Source organism: Ambystoma mexicanum, chromosome 9 (genome assembly GCF_040938575.1).
Source record: "Ambystoma mexicanum isolate Mex_15411 chromosome 9, UKY_AmexF1_1, whole genome shotgun sequence".
NCBI lineage: Eukaryota > Metazoa > Chordata > Amphibia > Caudata > Ambystomatidae > Ambystoma > Ambystoma mexicanum.
Window position 1 is genome coordinate 765,344,464 of NC_090931.1, and position 17,687 is coordinate 765,362,150.

The following is a 17,687-nucleotide window of genomic DNA, read 5'->3' on the forward strand; positions in this document are numbered from 1 at the left end:
TAGTAGGCTCTGCAGAGGATACTGAATTTGAAATGGATTGGATTGAATTGGAACAATCACCACACAAAGCATTTGATGAAGAAAAATGTAGAAATCTCCCTATCGTATATGTGGATGGGTGTGCACACCACATTTGTAATGACCCTGAAAGGGTGTTAGTGGCAGGAATAGGAAATTAGTCTTTGTGATGACATCAACACTACATACCGGGAGACACTGCTCACAACCAGAGTAAAGACTAAAAAAGAACTCATAACCCCAGTCTATGTATCAACATTTTCCACACAGAGCATTAAGATTAAAAACACTATCAAGAAACATTGGAAAATCTTTAATGATGACATAAGAGTTCAACGTCTTTTTAAGGATCCTCCGGTTTTTGCATTCCAGAGAGTCACAACCTACGAGATGAACTGGTGAAAACCCAACCACCCAAAAGAGGATTAGCAACTCAACGTAAAGGGACTTATCCATGTCTACATTGTGGTAACTGTGGTTTTGTGAATAAAGGTGACACAGTGTACCATCCTCACACATGTGCGAAAATAAAACTGAAATCTTTTGGTACATGCGACAGTACAAATATTATCCATGGGATAAAATGCCCATGTGGACAATATTACGTAGGCAAATCAACAAGAGCAGCTAAAACCCAGTGGAATGAACATCGTTCATGTATTAGGAATTGCAATGCTCACTCAGTGGTAACCCGCCACTGGATGAAAAAAGGACACAATTTATCCCAAATACGATTTGTTATTCTTAAAGTAATTTTGAAAAACAATCCGCATGAAGATATGGATCTGAGACTTGACCAGAGAGAAACATTTTGGATTGATCGATTGGGGTCTCTTACCCCAAATGGAATGAATGAGGAGATCAACTACCAATGCTATATTTAAATGTATCTAAATGTGACTTTTGTAATTATTTGCAATTACTCCACATCAAAATGTATTGAGTGCTAATAATGACATGCAGCACTGTTGATTACATATGTGAATGTATATATCTGATCCATTCTGTACTGGTGGGCCAGACCATATATCCCAGATGAACCGTTTGGGACCCAAGGTGCCGCTTAGCGACACCAATTAGCCAGGCAGACTGTATATGCTGCGTACAAAACGCTTGACATACTTATACACTGAACCATCTATGAGGTTTCTTCAGTTACTATGGAAACTCACATTAGCATGTGAACTATAGCAGCGTGTATTCTCTCAACATAATTTCCATTAAACACTCTGATTTTTGCGCATTAGAGATATATCTTTTCTTTCTATGAACATTACTACCCATCATCACCATGGGAAGCCACGTCAAGTATGCAAACCACAACAATGTTTATCACAATCATCTCCCAATATTCTTACTTTTAAACTCTTTTTACTTTTGAATACACATGCGAATTAGAGAGATATATTTTCCTCCGCTAACACGCGGCGTCCATGACTAAGGAGGCCCGTTACTAGGGCAACAAATTGTAAACAGGAAATGAAACATACGCAGGTGGCTAGCAATGCGCCTGCGAGAAATTTCACATATATATTACAGATGCACATCGTGGTTATATGGTTACTTGCTTTTCATTTACGGGTTCCTACCAGTGAATGGACACACTGTACAAACATCAGACCGGCATTTACTTTATCTAAGTATGCCGCTCCCGCGGGCATCAGAACACAAAGAAAGAGTTCCATTGCCATGACAAAGAACTCTAAAGTTAAGAATCAAGCTATGCACACGGGACAGAAATTACGCACCCGTATGAAACGAAACAGTCCACACAGAGAGGTAAGCAGGGTATGATCAGGATTCGGTTATGATTAATTTAGTTAAGTGAATGTGTAATTAAACAAGGATAAGTTTATTGAACAGCTCGTGAGCCTTTCAGTACGGCTGCATAGCCACTGAATGGATAACAACAGCACTCGTTAAAGACACAATATTTGAAGGTAACATATAAAGAATTCATATTGTGATTCACTTTCAAACAAAGGAAAACACTGTTCAATCACTTATATACCTTTCTGTATTTCCTTTTTTACATGGATTGACAACTACATGAAACACTTGAATTTATGGTATGCGTTTTATTTACTTGCCTAATTTGAATTGTAAAATCACATGTTTATATTGATGCAATGTCTTGAATGTGTCGAGTAGATATATGTAAAGGATTGCCCTGACAAAGGAATTAATCCGAAATGCATTGGCAATTTAATCCTTTAAAAATACTCACATTTGTGCTGAAGTCTGCCTCATTTGGAATATTTATAGCAACTAACTACATATAATCACTTTATGAAAAGTAACTCACGACTTTGACCTGCTTTTTACCGATCAAAATCTAAGGAACACATTGAATGAAGCATGCAACGTTGTTTTGAAACCCAAGCTTTGGGACACTATGAGAGCAATTGAATAGCTGGACAGAATTTCCAGCTTATTTGCATGGTCTTTGTTATGACATCCCATCAGTGAGCACAAGGACTGGTCCCAGGAGTAGTCAGGCAGCAGAGTTGGCAGCGGTTTGAAAAGCTATATCCAGTACGAATAACAAATTAAAAGAAATAGTGGTTATCACCGACTCTGACTATTCCCAGAATACATTTGCAGAATACTTAATGGGATAGAAGCTGAGAGGCATGGTCACCTGTAACAAAAAACCTCTTAATCATCTAAAGCTGGTTCAGGCCATTGACAATTTATTTTTTCAGAGAATGAGATGAACATTTATTGAAGAAAATTAAGGGGGCACTCCAAAACATCAGGGGAAAATAAGGAAGGGAATGATAAGGCTGATCAGTTGGTCAAAATTGGGAAGATAATGGAAGAAATGTTTTCAATTGAAAACTTATTGGGTGAGAGATCCAGTTAGATGTAGTGACATGTCCAAGGTTCAGGGGACAGGTAATCAATCAGTAGTTCAATGGAGCTTTGACATACCCAATCAAGATTTTATCAAAGTTCAAAAAGAAGACTCAGTTGGAGGTATGTTATACAATCATGTGTCAGATGCAGAAAATAATCCCTTAACAGAGGAGGACTACAAAGGAAGAGAGGGATTGAGAGTGATGATGAAGAATAAAAAACAGATTCAGCTGCAAAACGGACTTTTGGTCAGAAAAACCCATTTCAGGTCATGTCCAATAGCAGGTCCCTGTTTAATTTGGGGGTTGATATTACATCACCCCCATGATATGATAACTGGGGGTCACAGAGGTTCTCAGACAACATTGGAAACATTAAAGGAGGATGCTTACTAGCCGCACGTATTCCAAGATGTGAAATTATAGACCCAAGGGTGCTTGGTGTGTGCACAATTTCACAATTACATCCCACTTCCCCAAAACAAAGAGCCCCATTAATGAAAATTACATGAGCGGAATCAGAGGGGGCAGGAATGGGTGCTGGAAGGTTCTGGCATGTGGTGTGGAAGACAAAAATGACACCACAGGAGAGGATGGGAAATGGTACATAAAAGGCACTGAGATATAGGATAAGTGTCATTTTTCTCTGAGAGGCTTAAAGGTGGAAGGGGGGATTTCTAGCTTTCTACAAGAGAGAGAGGTGCTGCTTCTGGCTGGCTGGAGTGAGATGGCCATGCTGTGGCGTGGTCTCTTGCAAGGTTTCTTTGCTGGGCTGGAGTACTGTGTAGCCGCCAAGGGTTCTCCTTGAAGGCCATAATCTGAATCTGGGGCAGTGTTCTGGCAGAAACAGGTCAGGTCATACTTGGCTGCAAGAAGCGCCTAGAATGTCAAAAGCGAGGAAATCATTCTGAAAGGAAGGGAGCCCAGGGTGAGTATAAACAGGTCGACAATCAATTAGGACTCCTTCTGCCGGCTATTTTAATTAGCAAAGTATCAGACTGGACGCAAAAGCCAGAACGTTTTTAATACTTATGGTACTAAAGGATTACAAAAGTAGCCAGAATGCAAAGTATTACCTGGGCTTTCTTCTTTCATGCTGGGGGGCGTCATAATCCCATATTCTCATAAACTCATAATCTTACATCCAATCCAATGTTAGGCAAGGGTAGGGAAAAAATAAGAGCTGAAACTGTTTTCATCTTACATTGATTTCACCATCCGAGTGCGAGTTAGGATGTACTAAGTTTGAGGGAAAATCAGACACTTTTGAACTGCTTTGCTGACCCAATGCAAAGTGTTTATTGATATGTAGTGTGTTGTCCTTTATTCTCCCATTTGTCCAATGCAAATACTTACTAAACATCGTTCCATGTCTTTCAAATATAAACTGGTTTGATTGTCTATCTGTTCTTTCTAATAAGTTTGCATATAAAACTGCTTGACTGAGAAAGTGTGTGGCGGTTTTTAATGTGTCTGGAGCCTGTTCTATTTCTTGCTTCTGGAGATAAATGGGCATTAGGAATGGATGGCAGAGTACAAAGTCCGAATTGCCTAGCTAAGATTCCATGGTGTAAACCGGTGGCAAAAAAAGAAGGGTCAGGATTCAGTAATCCTGCACATACACATATTCTTCTGTGCATAGGAATACTTTTGCTAGGTACCGTGGCACATTATGAAGTCTTGGACTGGTTGATGATCTATCCTTATAAACACATATAAAACATATAAAACATATAAAACATGTTTTAACCTCTATCGTTGGAAGAAGTGCTGTAAGAAGCATCTTTTACACTAGTATAGAAATAATTGCAGAGGTTGTGGAGGACAGCATTCCCCTCCAAACTGTCTTCAGCGATGATAGCTCACTAACTACGAATGCTCACAAAATAGCTTGCCGCATTAGTCAGTTGCACACTTTTAAAATAATGTGTGCATGAAAGCCACCCACTTCTGCCCTTAGAGAAATATGGTTAGAGGGAACAATGGACTGAGGTCAAAGTCACTTTATCCTCACATCATGATTCTGAAACTGCTTGAATTATTAAACATGCTTCAACACCAAGCCCAGTGTGCATTACATATTATGTCCATTAATGATTCCACAATGCCATTATTTTATCAAACACATTGTTTTCATAAGCATGGTATGCAGTCTTTATAGAGAAAATGTTATGAAGAATGAACATATATCGAATCTTTTATAACAAAAAAAATATCGAAAATGTATTTGTGGTTGGGGTAAAGGGTTAAATCTTGTGGGGAAATGGTTGGGGTGGGTTTTTAAGGGTGCATGCTTCATAACATGTTTCGTTATAAAGACATTTAGCCATATGTATTCTCCAAAACTGTGCTTTAGTTTAGTTTAATAAAAATAAAGGTTGGAACGATCACGTGTGCTATTTGTCCCCTTCCCATATCACCCATGGGCATGTATCCAGTGTACAGTATAATCACTGGCACCGTTAGCAACAGTGCCGTTTCTTCTGTCTTCCCACTCCCATGGAGTCCTTAGGTGCTCCATCGAAATGGGGATCAACATTTGCCGGCACCTGAACTCCCGATCCGCCGGGACTTGAAATGTCCCGGTCGCAACAGGAAGTCAGGTGCCGGTAAAGTGTTGATTGTCCAGCGGCAACCCACCAGAAGCACCAGCAGGGTTACCGCTGGACTAGTAATGAGGCCCATTCAGTCATAATCCCACAGATGCCCATTTCGCCGAATTTGCTCCTCAGCCATATAAAGACTGAGAATAGTTTGAGATTGATTTAGCCCCAAGACCTCTAATCATTTGCCTCACCAGATTATTTTGCCTTTATTTTTATTTTTTTTGTTTAAAGAATGGACCTAGCTCAAGAGCAGCAGAACGCTGTGCAGAGTGTGGGTAGCCAACATTTGGACTGGTATCCTTTCACAGTAGGGTAGTACTGTGAATAATGTGTGTTGATATGTGCGTTCATTGGAATTCGTCTTTGGTCAGATTAAAATGAGGTATCCGAGCGCCAGCTATCCTGAGTGAAACGTCAGAGGGAACCAGACACTATATTGTTCAATTGATCATGTGCCTCTATACCCAGGTTGGACAAACGATTAGCATTGCAGGACCGCTGTGCACCCCCACCACAGTACACTCTGGCTTCACACTTCTCAGGCATTCCACACCATGTCTTGGGTCCTATCATACAAGCTCATGCAACACCTCCCCAACAGAGTGGATGAGAGTTGTTTGTGGTTTTCCTGGTGCAGTGGGATCACCTCTCAGCTGGTGTACGCCGGCTCTTTCCTCTGTTGTGCCACATGCTTTGGTTTGGCTCTCCAACTCATAGATGTTGGACTGTGTTACAAGATGGGTGGCGGGTAACTGACATTACTGCAGACCCATGGTGCCCTTTGAGGGCCACCCCGCCTGGCAGAACAATGAGTTTGGGGTACACAGAGGACAGTTCACAACAGTCGACAGTAGCACTGGGAACAGGGTGCTCGGCCCCGTATCTTTGCCCCAGTGACACCCAAGAAATGCTGGGACAGTTGCCAGAGGAGGGCGCGCTGGCAGTCAATCTCCCTTAGCCACATGGACATGTTGAAACAGTTGCCATGGGTCAGTAACAGTCTTCACCAGAGCGAAGAGCTAACCGCCCCCTGGGGAATTCTGAACCAACCCGGAGCCAGTAATGGTGCATTACTACGGAGGTAATGCACGCTGTGTGAGCCCTAGTGGAGGTCCTGCAAAATCCCTATTCACTTACGACTTGATGGTATCATTCCCTCTTTAACTCACTCTTCAAAGTACACTTTATCTTTCACTTATGGTACGTGTTGGCTATCATTCTCACAACCATACTAATCCTTGGATGGAGTCACCAACCTGCTTTCTGTTGCATTCCCAAGTACCCAACTCAAAGAAGACCTGATCCTGCTGTGCTGGTGTGCCCTGAACAGAAGGACTCGAGCCCCCTGAGTGATACTGAGGAGTCAGTCTTCTTTATGCCACAGTTCCTGGACCAGCCGCTGGACGTGGATGCATCGCCTGGCTCTTCCCTCTACACATGCTTTTACTGAGGGAATCCTGGGTAGTTACTTCATCTCTGCTTAGTGAGATGTTGACATTCCGCGACTTGCCACATCTGATCTGAGGCCATACTGGGGATCTGAAACTCGGGTGGCTGGGCTTGGGCCCAGTCCATTTCAGGTGTTGGCTCAGCATGGCACATCCGGCATCGTCACATTTGTGCTGTCCTGATCTGCAACAAAGACCACCTGGGGAGTGGTTGCCTGATGGAAGTGGTTGCCAGGCATGTGTCCCATGCACGGCCCTTGGTGGCAGCCGTGAAACACCACAGACAGCCACACTAGGCACAGCCAGCTGCCCTGGGGCAGGGGAATGTCCTTTGGGGTGTTCAGCCCATCAACCCCACCATCAGGCGCATGCTGTGTGCCTTGTCTTGTGAATTTATTTACAAAGGCTGATGCAACATGAGAGGCTTTCTTGTCACATAGGATAGAGCACACGTGACAGGTCACATGCTCAACCACCTCAGCTGCATTGGAATTGCAGTCTGCTGTGACCGCCGTAATGCTTTCTGACAAAGCTGCCAGGTCAGGCACAACTGCAGGTGCTGAATAATAGATGAAACAGGCGGGACTGCTGTAATCAGGCAGGCCATGACACCCGGGGCAGACCTTGGGGCAATTGATGTTGAAGCGACCCTCATACAGGCATAGCTTCAGGAGGACCCCAGAGCTGCAAGGTGAGATCAAAATGATGATTATCAATGTGTCCCACAAATCACACCAATACATTGCAGCAGCTTTGTTCTTCATTGTTGCATGAGCTGAGTGATCCACTGACAAGAGTCACAGACAACTGTCATCCATCCAGATGTCGGTCTGAGCCTGTTGGTGCAGGAGTGGCAGCTGGGGGGAGGCATTGCCACCTTTCTTGTCCACATGGTGAGATGGACCCATGCCCTTTTTAGCATCCCAACTTCAGAGTACAACAAGACCATTGTGGAACATAACAAACGGGTTCCTGGTGCACAGCACATTAAGTCTGGTTTCTGTCCTCTGAGGCAGCGTGACAGGCCTTCACATGGTGATGGTCTGGGGACAGACATTTGAATGCCTTGGGCCAGAACAACAGCTCAATCACAAGATCCAACTATAGCAATATTAAGTGCAGCAACTATAGCATATGCACTTGGAGCTGGAATTACCATGGTTGCTGCCACCAGACTTACCCTTCAATGATTCCTCATTAAAGGATGTGAAGTGGACACATTCCAGTCACAGTGCTTCTAAAGAGTCCTGCAACATAAATGCAAGTCACTACCTCCCCAAATTGGGAGTGTGTAATGTGCATGCCTGATCCTTTCCTTGTCGGTGGTTTCTGTTTCTCAGGCTCACTCTCTGGAAATGAATCCTGAGTCACCCTTACCTGTGATCAACATGGTAGACACAGGACATTGATAGGGCAGACATCACAATGTATGTTTGTTGTTACAGGGAAGTACAAACTGACCAAGTATAGCTACAGTCAACAGCACAGCAGTGTTATGCCATATTGGTCTTGGTCTGATTAATTCACACATCCCAGTAGGTCAGGTTATTTGCTGTACATTCACCACGGTAATCCAAGTAACAGATGCAGCCATCAAAGGGAACATCACAAACTCAATGAGTCATTTGCAGTGTCACTGTGCGGGCCATGTGTACAAACATGTGCAGGGCTCAATCTTTGAGACAAGCACATGTCACTGGCAGGATCTACCCGGTAGCAGCACCTGCTGGAGGATTGCAACAGGGAGAGACTTCCACCAGCCTTGGGCCGATATTCATGCCCTCGGACAATCTGCGGGAGAGAAGCAAAAGAGCATGCAAACCCCAACACATGTGGGGGTGGACAGGAAAACCGCACGGGAACAAGCAGTCTAGCCTACTCCAGGGTGGTAGTAGAAGGGAAGAGTCTGGACTCAGGCACAACTGAAAGTGAGAGCAGTTACTGCATGCACCACCACCAGTGTGGTAAGAGGGGGGTTAGGCACTCCACATAATGCTGGTTCTGAATCACTGGAAATACGTGCTTGGTGGAGAAGTGTGAACAGCATGGCAGAAAGGGCCCACACTGGGGCTAACACCACACAACCCCTCCCACTATGGTCTGACCTCCAGTGAGCAGCCAGGATGTTCAGCCATTTCTTTGCTTGCAGGCTAGAGCCACCCACAAAAGGGAATCCACCCGAGGGGGCAAACCTATGACACTGTCCCAAGGCAGGTGGAAGCCAATTGCTCACAACAGCAGTCTGTGGATGTGGGAGGCACACCAAAAAGGGGAAGGCAGTGTGAGAGACCCCAGGCAGAGGCACAGTTTTAGACCAGGTATTAAAAGACCGGTTGAGGGTGCGTTGAATGTGCAGATCAGACTGGGTCCACCTTTGAGCAATAACAGGCAGGATACACCAAAGAGTGCGACCACCAAAAAAGACACCAAAATCAGAATTCAGGAACAGATTAATTTCTGTCAGAGAAGCAAAACATTGCCAGCAGAGTAAATTAGGCACACCGAACACAGGGGTTTGTCTGCCCTGCTCTGCTGGCACACAGCGTGGCATTGATGGCAGGCATACACGTTAGGCACACCCACTTCCATGGTAACCAGTGGCCTATGGGTTACTAATGGATGCAGGGGAGGGAAAGTGAACCATGGGAGAAGGTGAAGGGTTGGTAAGGTACAGTTAGAGTGTGGAGGCTGCTAGGAAGGAGGTAAGAGGACAAGAGAGACTGGGGAGAGAGGAGAGAGAGGAAAGAATGCACAGCTCAGGAGTGGAGAGAGAGTGTGAGAGAGTGGGGAGCAAGGTGGAGATTAGCTGGATGGGAGATGAAGGGAGAGAAGGGGGCTGGTAGAGATGGTGAGGGCTGAGAGAAGGGGGAGGAAGAGAGAGAGAGAAAGAGGGAGAGAGAGAGAGAGAGAGAGGAAGAGAGAGAGAGAGAGAGAGAGAGAGAGAGAGAGAGAAAGAGAGGGAGAGAGAGAGAGAGAGAGAGAGAGAGAGAGAGAGAGAGAGAGAGAGAGAGAGAGAGAGAGAGAGAGAGAGAGAGAATGAAGCATGTGGAGAGAGGCTGGGGGTCCTACTAATGGAAAAATAGGTCCTTGATACTCACGCATGTAAGGCTGTGGCTCCCCCACTCCAGATTCCGCCCCCACTGATCCCCCTGATGGACACAATAGTTCTGGGAAAGGTCCTATCTCCCCAGTAAACTGCTTCCCCCTTATTCAAAACTCACCACCAGGAGGAGCTGGTCCCAGGAAGGGAGCTGGAATCATATGGTGCAAATGCTCTGGGAAGGGGGGGATGTTTGTCAGGCATGCACCCACAATATACAGTCACATACAGTGCAGTCACATACAGTGCAAGATGAGATAAACATTTGGGAAATGAAGAGTAATGCAATACAATGGGCCTCATTCCGAGGCTGGAGGTAAGGGTTAACGGTCACCGTTAATGGCAACGGTGACCATTAACACTTACCACCATATTCCGAGTTCCCTTTTTTTTACGGGTTGGCATTTAACGCCTGCTTTTAGCAGGCGTTAAAAATCCAACCCGCAAAGGGACCTTGGAGTAAATTACGGCACCGTAATTTACGGTGCCGTAATTTACTCCTTCCCCATTCCCATTGAGCCCTATGGGGGCAGGAATGGGGATGGGGAACCGGTATGGTGAATGGGGAATTACCGGTCCCTCCAACCTTGGAATGGACAGGTAATTACTCCATTCACCATGCCGGATTTCCATGGAGTAAATAGCTCCATGGTTGCTTACCATGGTGCTATTTACTCCATGGATAGCGCCAGCCTCGGAATGAGGCCCAATGAAGATGAAAAAACATAGAGAAAACCAACAGTAAAAAGCAAGTGACATATATGTGAAACACAGGTAAAGGCTGTCAGGTTCCCACATGTGCCATGCAGTCCAAACCTAGATGGTCCAAGTGTAAATCAGTCCTGTGGAGTGCACTGAGTCATACAGGCTGGTTGATGTGTGCAAGTCCGCTGAGGTAATACTTTTGGCCAAGCACACTTCTGGCTAGGAAAAAAAGCAGGACCCTCCGAAAACCACCACAGGCATTACATATACTACAACACTGCTGTGGGCCGGCGGGGTGCCACCAGCAGGGCAAGCTGTACTGGGACATTGTTTGATTGTTTAGGGCATGTTCTTTGTCTGGCTTTGTGAAGGGAAGAGTCAGATTTTGAGTGCCTTCCTGAAATAAAGGTGGTTGTCTACATGGTGGATTATGAGTGGGAGAAGGTCCAGAGTGTGGAAGCTTGGACAGAGAAATAGGCTCCTCCCATTCTAGTGGAATTGAAGGTAATGATTACAAGGAGTACAGAGCCCTATGTAAGGTTTCTGTTGGGTTGGTAGCCTGTGAGTCAGTGTTGGAGGAGGTCAGTGCCTGTCTTTTGGAAGGAAAAATTGGGTGATGCACATGGCATTGAAGGTGCTGCGTTAGCCAATGGGAAGCCAGTGAAGCACCCAGAGGGCAGCAGTGATGTGGTCTCTGGGGGCGGATGAAAGGTGGAAATTGGCTGCAAGCTTCTGGATCAACTGGAGCTCTCTGAGCTGATAGGAAGGGATGCCCACATTAAGGGAATTGGCATAGTCTAGGTGGGAGACAATGATACACAACATTGCTGGGACTCAGTGAGGGTAGGATAGGTAAGGAATGATTCATCTAATGATGCAGACATAGAAGACAGGATCTACATACAATGTTGAAGTGATTAGAGAGTGTTCTGTCAGAATACATGGTGCATCCCACTGAGCAAGATAATGTGGGTGGGGGGCCTAGGGAGAAAGGACAGGGGTGGGTCAGTGGCGGAGTGTTGTTTTACTGCAGATCAAGATTTCAGTTTTACTAGGATTAAGGAGGAAATAGCCGTCATGCAGTGGTTAATTTCAGTGTGGCACGAGGGGAGGTCAGGATGGGGAGAAGCCAGAGTCTTGGGGATCTTTAAGATGATCTGGGTGCCATCCGCATAGTTGAAACATGTTAGGTCATGATAGTGGATACGCGCAGGAAGGGGTCTCAAGTATAGATCAAAGTGTTGGGGGATAGAGAGTCCCTTTGTGGGACCCCATTGGAGACAGGGTGTGTTAGGCAGAATCACCTGCAGTACCCTTTGGGAACACTACAGGCAATTAGGACTACAAGTGTCAGCACAATTTCACCTTTGGTACAAGACTATACTACACAGTAAAGTGGCAGCGATGGCTGAGCAGCCAGACTTATCTCAAAAGTTTAAGTGAGCAGTGGAACAAGTTACACAAAGGACCAACAAATACAGTGATTCAAATATACACTTATTCAAGGTTTCTTGGTAAAATAATATAGATTTATTTACTCAGTCAGTTAGAAAACATTACACTAGCATAAGCAGCTCAATATCACACACTAATAAACCACAAAAATACAACCGGTAAGTAAAGAACAAGTTTAGCTCCAATGACGTGGGGGCAAAATGGCACTTCAGATACTAATTAAAGGAGTAAAAAGACAAGGTTATAAGAATAGACAGCCCAAATACGTTCATAGGCAGGGCAAAGGGTTTTAGTTAAATACAACCAGCAATTCTTTTTATTAGGACTGGGCCAAAGTCAATGGTTACAGTCTCTTGTATAAAATAGCACAGTTCTGGTATATAACGGTTAAGTCTTTGCCACTGCGATTAGAAGAATTTGGCTAGGTGAAAAGTTTAACGAATGTTAAGGGAAGGACAAGTCTTCGTAGTTGAGGAAAGTTTCACACACTCTCTGGATGTCCGAAAAGATTTCCAGATCGCGTTTGCACAGTACCTTGTTAATGAAGAAGAGCTGTAGCTGAGACAGTTGTTCCTACCAGTTTGAGCAGATCTTTCTCTTCCTGAGCTTCTGTCGTGGGGCAAGAAGGAGGACGTTGGGAGGTTCCTGCACTGCCCAGGGATGAGGCCAAAAGCTTTAGCATGACGTTGGTTTACGGTGTGAGTGTCTTAAAGTCCACAAGCTGGTTTCCTTCCCTCTGGCAATACGGTTTTCAACAGCACTCTGATGAAAGTTCGACCAGATGGGGACGGTGCGCAGGTGGCTTGCAAGTTGGTTGTTCCCACCAAACTCAAGGGAAGAAGTTAACCTTGAAGGGCTTCTCTGTCGATGGAGTTTCAGGCAATTCGGACCTGCAGCAGGGCTTCACCGGTCATCCAGGAGTTGCAGCAGTCCTTTTCCTTCAGCTCGTCTTTGGTTCTTTCATCCCACTGCTCGACTCTGCTTTCTAAGTCCCAGAGACCTGCTTTTCAACAGTTTTCCCCCATTCATTCTAGCCTGGCTGTCACTCACACGGTAGGGTGGGTGTCCTTGCCGGACAGCCAGCCGGCTAATCACGCCAGGGTGGATTTAAGTCTCCTAGGAGACTACGCACATGGAGTTTCGGGCACCTGCCTCATCTCCTGTCCACCCCAGACACTCAGGCGCCAGAGGAGGGCTTCAGCATTGAAGCCCGCCAAAGGCCAACAAACAAAGGAACCAAACCTGGTTTGGCACGCGGAGGCAAACACAAGAAGGACCTTTTCTAAAAGAAATGGTGAAAAAAGATGACCGGAGTCTGTTTTTACAGAAAGGTCTTGGGCACCATATTGAAAAACATGGCTGATCGGATTTTTAGCTACCATTGTTAGCGGTCGGGAAAAATCATGGTAGTTTGATCTAAACCACTGCCACCAGCCATTTAAAGTATGTAAGGGTAACATTTTACTATTACATGAGTGTTTTGAGTCAGGGGAAGCAACCCCTCCAGCACTCTATAGGAAGATAGGGTGTGCTGGGTCAGTACATTTGAAGAGACTAGTAAAGTCAGTTTAACATTAAATCCTCTGGGAGACGGTAGTCAGTCCCAGAGAAGGTATTTAAACCATGGGGAGTCTGAAACACAACCATGTGCCACTGCACTGAAGGTGCTTTGTGACACACAGAAAAAGATTACGCCTATGGAGTTGTTTTAAAACTCCATAAACAAAAGAACACAAAAGTAAAACACACATCAAAATACATGAAAGAGTGGGAAAAAAGGCCCACACCCTTTCCAGGTAAAAAAATAAAATCCTAGAAATCCAGCAAAGTTGCTGGGGGTCTTAAAAGTTAATAGAAATTAGCACATATTGAGAATTCTCCCTAACTGGGTGTAGGGGAGAGGAGAAGGGGAATAGGATGATGATTTGTGAATGTACCACAAGGTAAGACGAGATCCATCTTAATGCAGAGTCCCTGATGCCTAGAGAGTGGAGTCTGTCTGTGAGGATGATGTGGTCGATAGTGTCAAAGGGTGCAAATAGGTCAAGGAGGATAAGTTCAGCACCGCATTCTGATTCTACTATTCTTTGTGGATGTACAACCAGACACCCAAAGCACACGCATGACTGCTGAAGTAGACATGCACACAGACAGACTTGTAGGTCAACATAAATCTTCAGTGACAGTGACCATCACCCAAACATCACTGAATCACATCATCCATGCAAACCCTACGTGTGCCACTGCCTGCCACTATTGGGGTGAAAGATGTCACCAGTCATGAACATGATTGACAATGCACAGCCTTACCTGCTGGTACAGCTGTTCTGCTGTGAATCCCTCACAGCCTCCACCTAACACTGTACCTCCACATTGGGGTGTGGAGGGCCAATGCCTAGCAGAGGGAATGGGTGCTAGTGTGGAAAAGGCTACTGGGTGGACCTCTCTGGGAGTGTGGGAAAGATACCTATAACAATATAGGACATTGTTTTGGACCACTTAAAGGAGTCAGTTATGCAGACTGTACATAGGAGAATCAATGTAGATTGTAATCTGAATCTGTATGTGGGAGGTTGTAGCAGTCCGCAAAACCATGGCAGTTAACTCCACTGCGCATGGCCACATGTTCAGTCCTCCAACTCAAAATGGCCTTGAGAGGTATGGCCCATGACATGAGGTAACCAAATAAAAAAGAAAAGAATGTCCATCTTGAAAGGGGCAAAATTAAAAAAAGTCCACCCTGGAGTGGAGAGAAGAGGGGTGTCCACACATGTGAACCAAAATATTATAAAAAGAAAAATCATACACCCTCCAGGGGTCATGGACTCACATTTGTGCTGAAGTCTGCCTCATTTCGAATATTTATAGCAACTAACTACGTATAATCACTTTATGAAAAGAAACTCACGACTTTGACCTGCTTTTTACCGATCAAAATCTAAGGAACACATTGAATGAAGCATGCAACGTTGTTTTGAAACCCAAGCTTTGGGACACTATGAGAGCAATTGAATAGCTGGACAGAATTTCCAGCTTATTTGCATGGTCTTTGTGATGACATCCCATCAGTGAGCACAAGGACTGGTCTCAGGAGTAGTCAGGCAGCAGAGTTGGCAGCGGTTTGAAAAGCTATATCCAGTACGAATAACAAATTAAAAGAAATAGTGGTTATCACCGACTCTGACTATTCCCAGAATACATTTGCAGAATACTTAATGGGATAGAAGCTGAGAGGCATGGTCACCTGTAACAAAAAACCTCTTAATCATCTAAAGCTGGTTCAGGCCATTGACAATTTATTTTTTCAGAGAATGAGATGAACATTTATTGAAGAAAATTTAGGGGGCACTCCAAAACATCAGGGGAAAATAAGGAAGGGAATGATAAGGCTGATCAGTTGGTCAAAATTGGGAAGATAATGGAAGAAATGTTTTCAATTGAAAACTTATTGGGTGAGAGATCCAGTTAGATGTAGTGACATGTCCAAGGTTCAGGGGACAGGTAATCAATCAGTAGTTCAATGGAGCTTTGACATACCCAATCAGGATTTTATCAAAGTTCAAAAAGAAGACTCAGTTGGAGGTATGTTATACAATCATGTGTCAGATGCAGAAAAGAATCCCTTAACAGAGGAGGACTACAAAGGAAGAGAGGGATTGAGAGTGATGATGAAGAATAAAAAACAGATTCAGCTGCAAAACGGACTTTTGGTCAGAAAAACCCATTTCAGGTCATGTCCAATAGCAGGTCCCTGTTTAATTTGGGGGTTAATATTACATCACCCCCATGATATGATAACTGGGGGTCACAGAGGTTCTCAGACAAGATTAGAAACATTAAAGGAGGATGCTTATTAGCCGCACGTATTCCAAGATGTGAAATTATAGACCCAAGGGTGCTTGGTGTGTGCACAATTTCACAATTACATCCCACTTCCCCAAAACAAAGAGCCCCATTAATGAAAATTACATGAGCGGAATCAGAGGGGGCAGGAATGGGTGCTGGAAGGTTCTGGCATGTGGTGTGGAAGACAAAAATGACACCACAGGAGAGGATGGGAAATGGTACATAAAAGGCACTGAGATATAGGATAAGTGTCATTTTTCTCTGAGAGGCTTAAAGGTGGAACGGGGGATTTCTAGCTTTCTACAAGAGAGAGAGGTGCTGCTTCTGGCTGGCTGGAGTGAGATGGCCATGCTGTGGCGTGGTCTCTTGCAAGGTTTCTTTGCTGGGCTGGAGTACTGTGTAGCCGCCAAGGGTTCCCCTTGAAGGCCATAATCCGAATCTGGGGCAGCGTTCTGGCAGAAACAGGCCAGGTCATACTTGGCTGCAAGAAGCGCCTAGAATGTCAAAAGCCAGGAAATCATTCTGAAAGGAAGAGAGCCCAGGGTGAGTATAAACAGGTCGACAATCAATTAGGACTCCTTCTGCAGGCTATTTTAATTAGCAAAGTATCAGACTGGACGCAAAAGCCAGAACGTTTTTAATACTTATGGTACTAAAGGATTACAAAAGTAGCCAGAATGCAAAGTATTACCTGGGTTTTCTTCTTTCATGCTGAGGGGCGTCATAATCCCATATTCTCCTAAACTCATAATCTTACATCCAATCCAATGTTAGGCAAGGGTAGGGAAAAAATAAGAGCTGAAACTGTTTTCATCTTACATTGATTTCACCATCCGAGTGCGAGTTAGGATGTACTAAGTTTGAGGGAAAATCAGACACTTTTGAACTGCTGTGCTGACCCAATGCAAAGTGTTTATTGATATGTAGTGTGTTGTCCTTTATTCTCCCATTTGTCCAATGCAAATACTTACTAAACATCTTTCCATGTCTTCCAAATATAAACTGGTTTGATTGTCTATCTGTTCTTTCTAATAAGTTTGCATATAAAACTGCTTGACTGAGAAAGTGTGTGGCGGTTTTTAATGTGTCTGGAGCCTGTTCTATTTCTTGCTTCTGGAGATAAATGGGCATTAGGAATGGATGGCAGAGTACAAAGTCCGAATTGCCTAGCTAAGATTCCATGGTGTAAACCGGTGGCAAAAAAAGAAGGGTCAGGATTCAGTAATCCTGCACATACACATATTCTTCTGTGCATAGGAATACTTTTGCTAGGTACCGTGGCACATTATGAAGTCTTGGACTGGTTGATGATCTATCCTTATAAACACATATAAAACATATAAAACATATAAAACATGTTTTAACCTCTATCGTTGGAAGAAGTGCTGTAAGAAGCATCTTTTACACTAGTATAGAAATAATTGCAGAGGTTGTGGAGGACAGCATTCCCCTCCAAACTGTCTTCAGCGATGATAGCTCACTAACTACGAATGCTCACACAATAGCTTGCCGCATTAGTCAGTTGCACACTTTTAAAATAATGTGTGCATGAAAGCCACCCACTTCTGCTCTTAGAGAAATATGGTTAGAGGGAACAATGGACTGAAGTCAAAGTCACTTTATCCTCACATCATGATTCTGAAACTGCTTG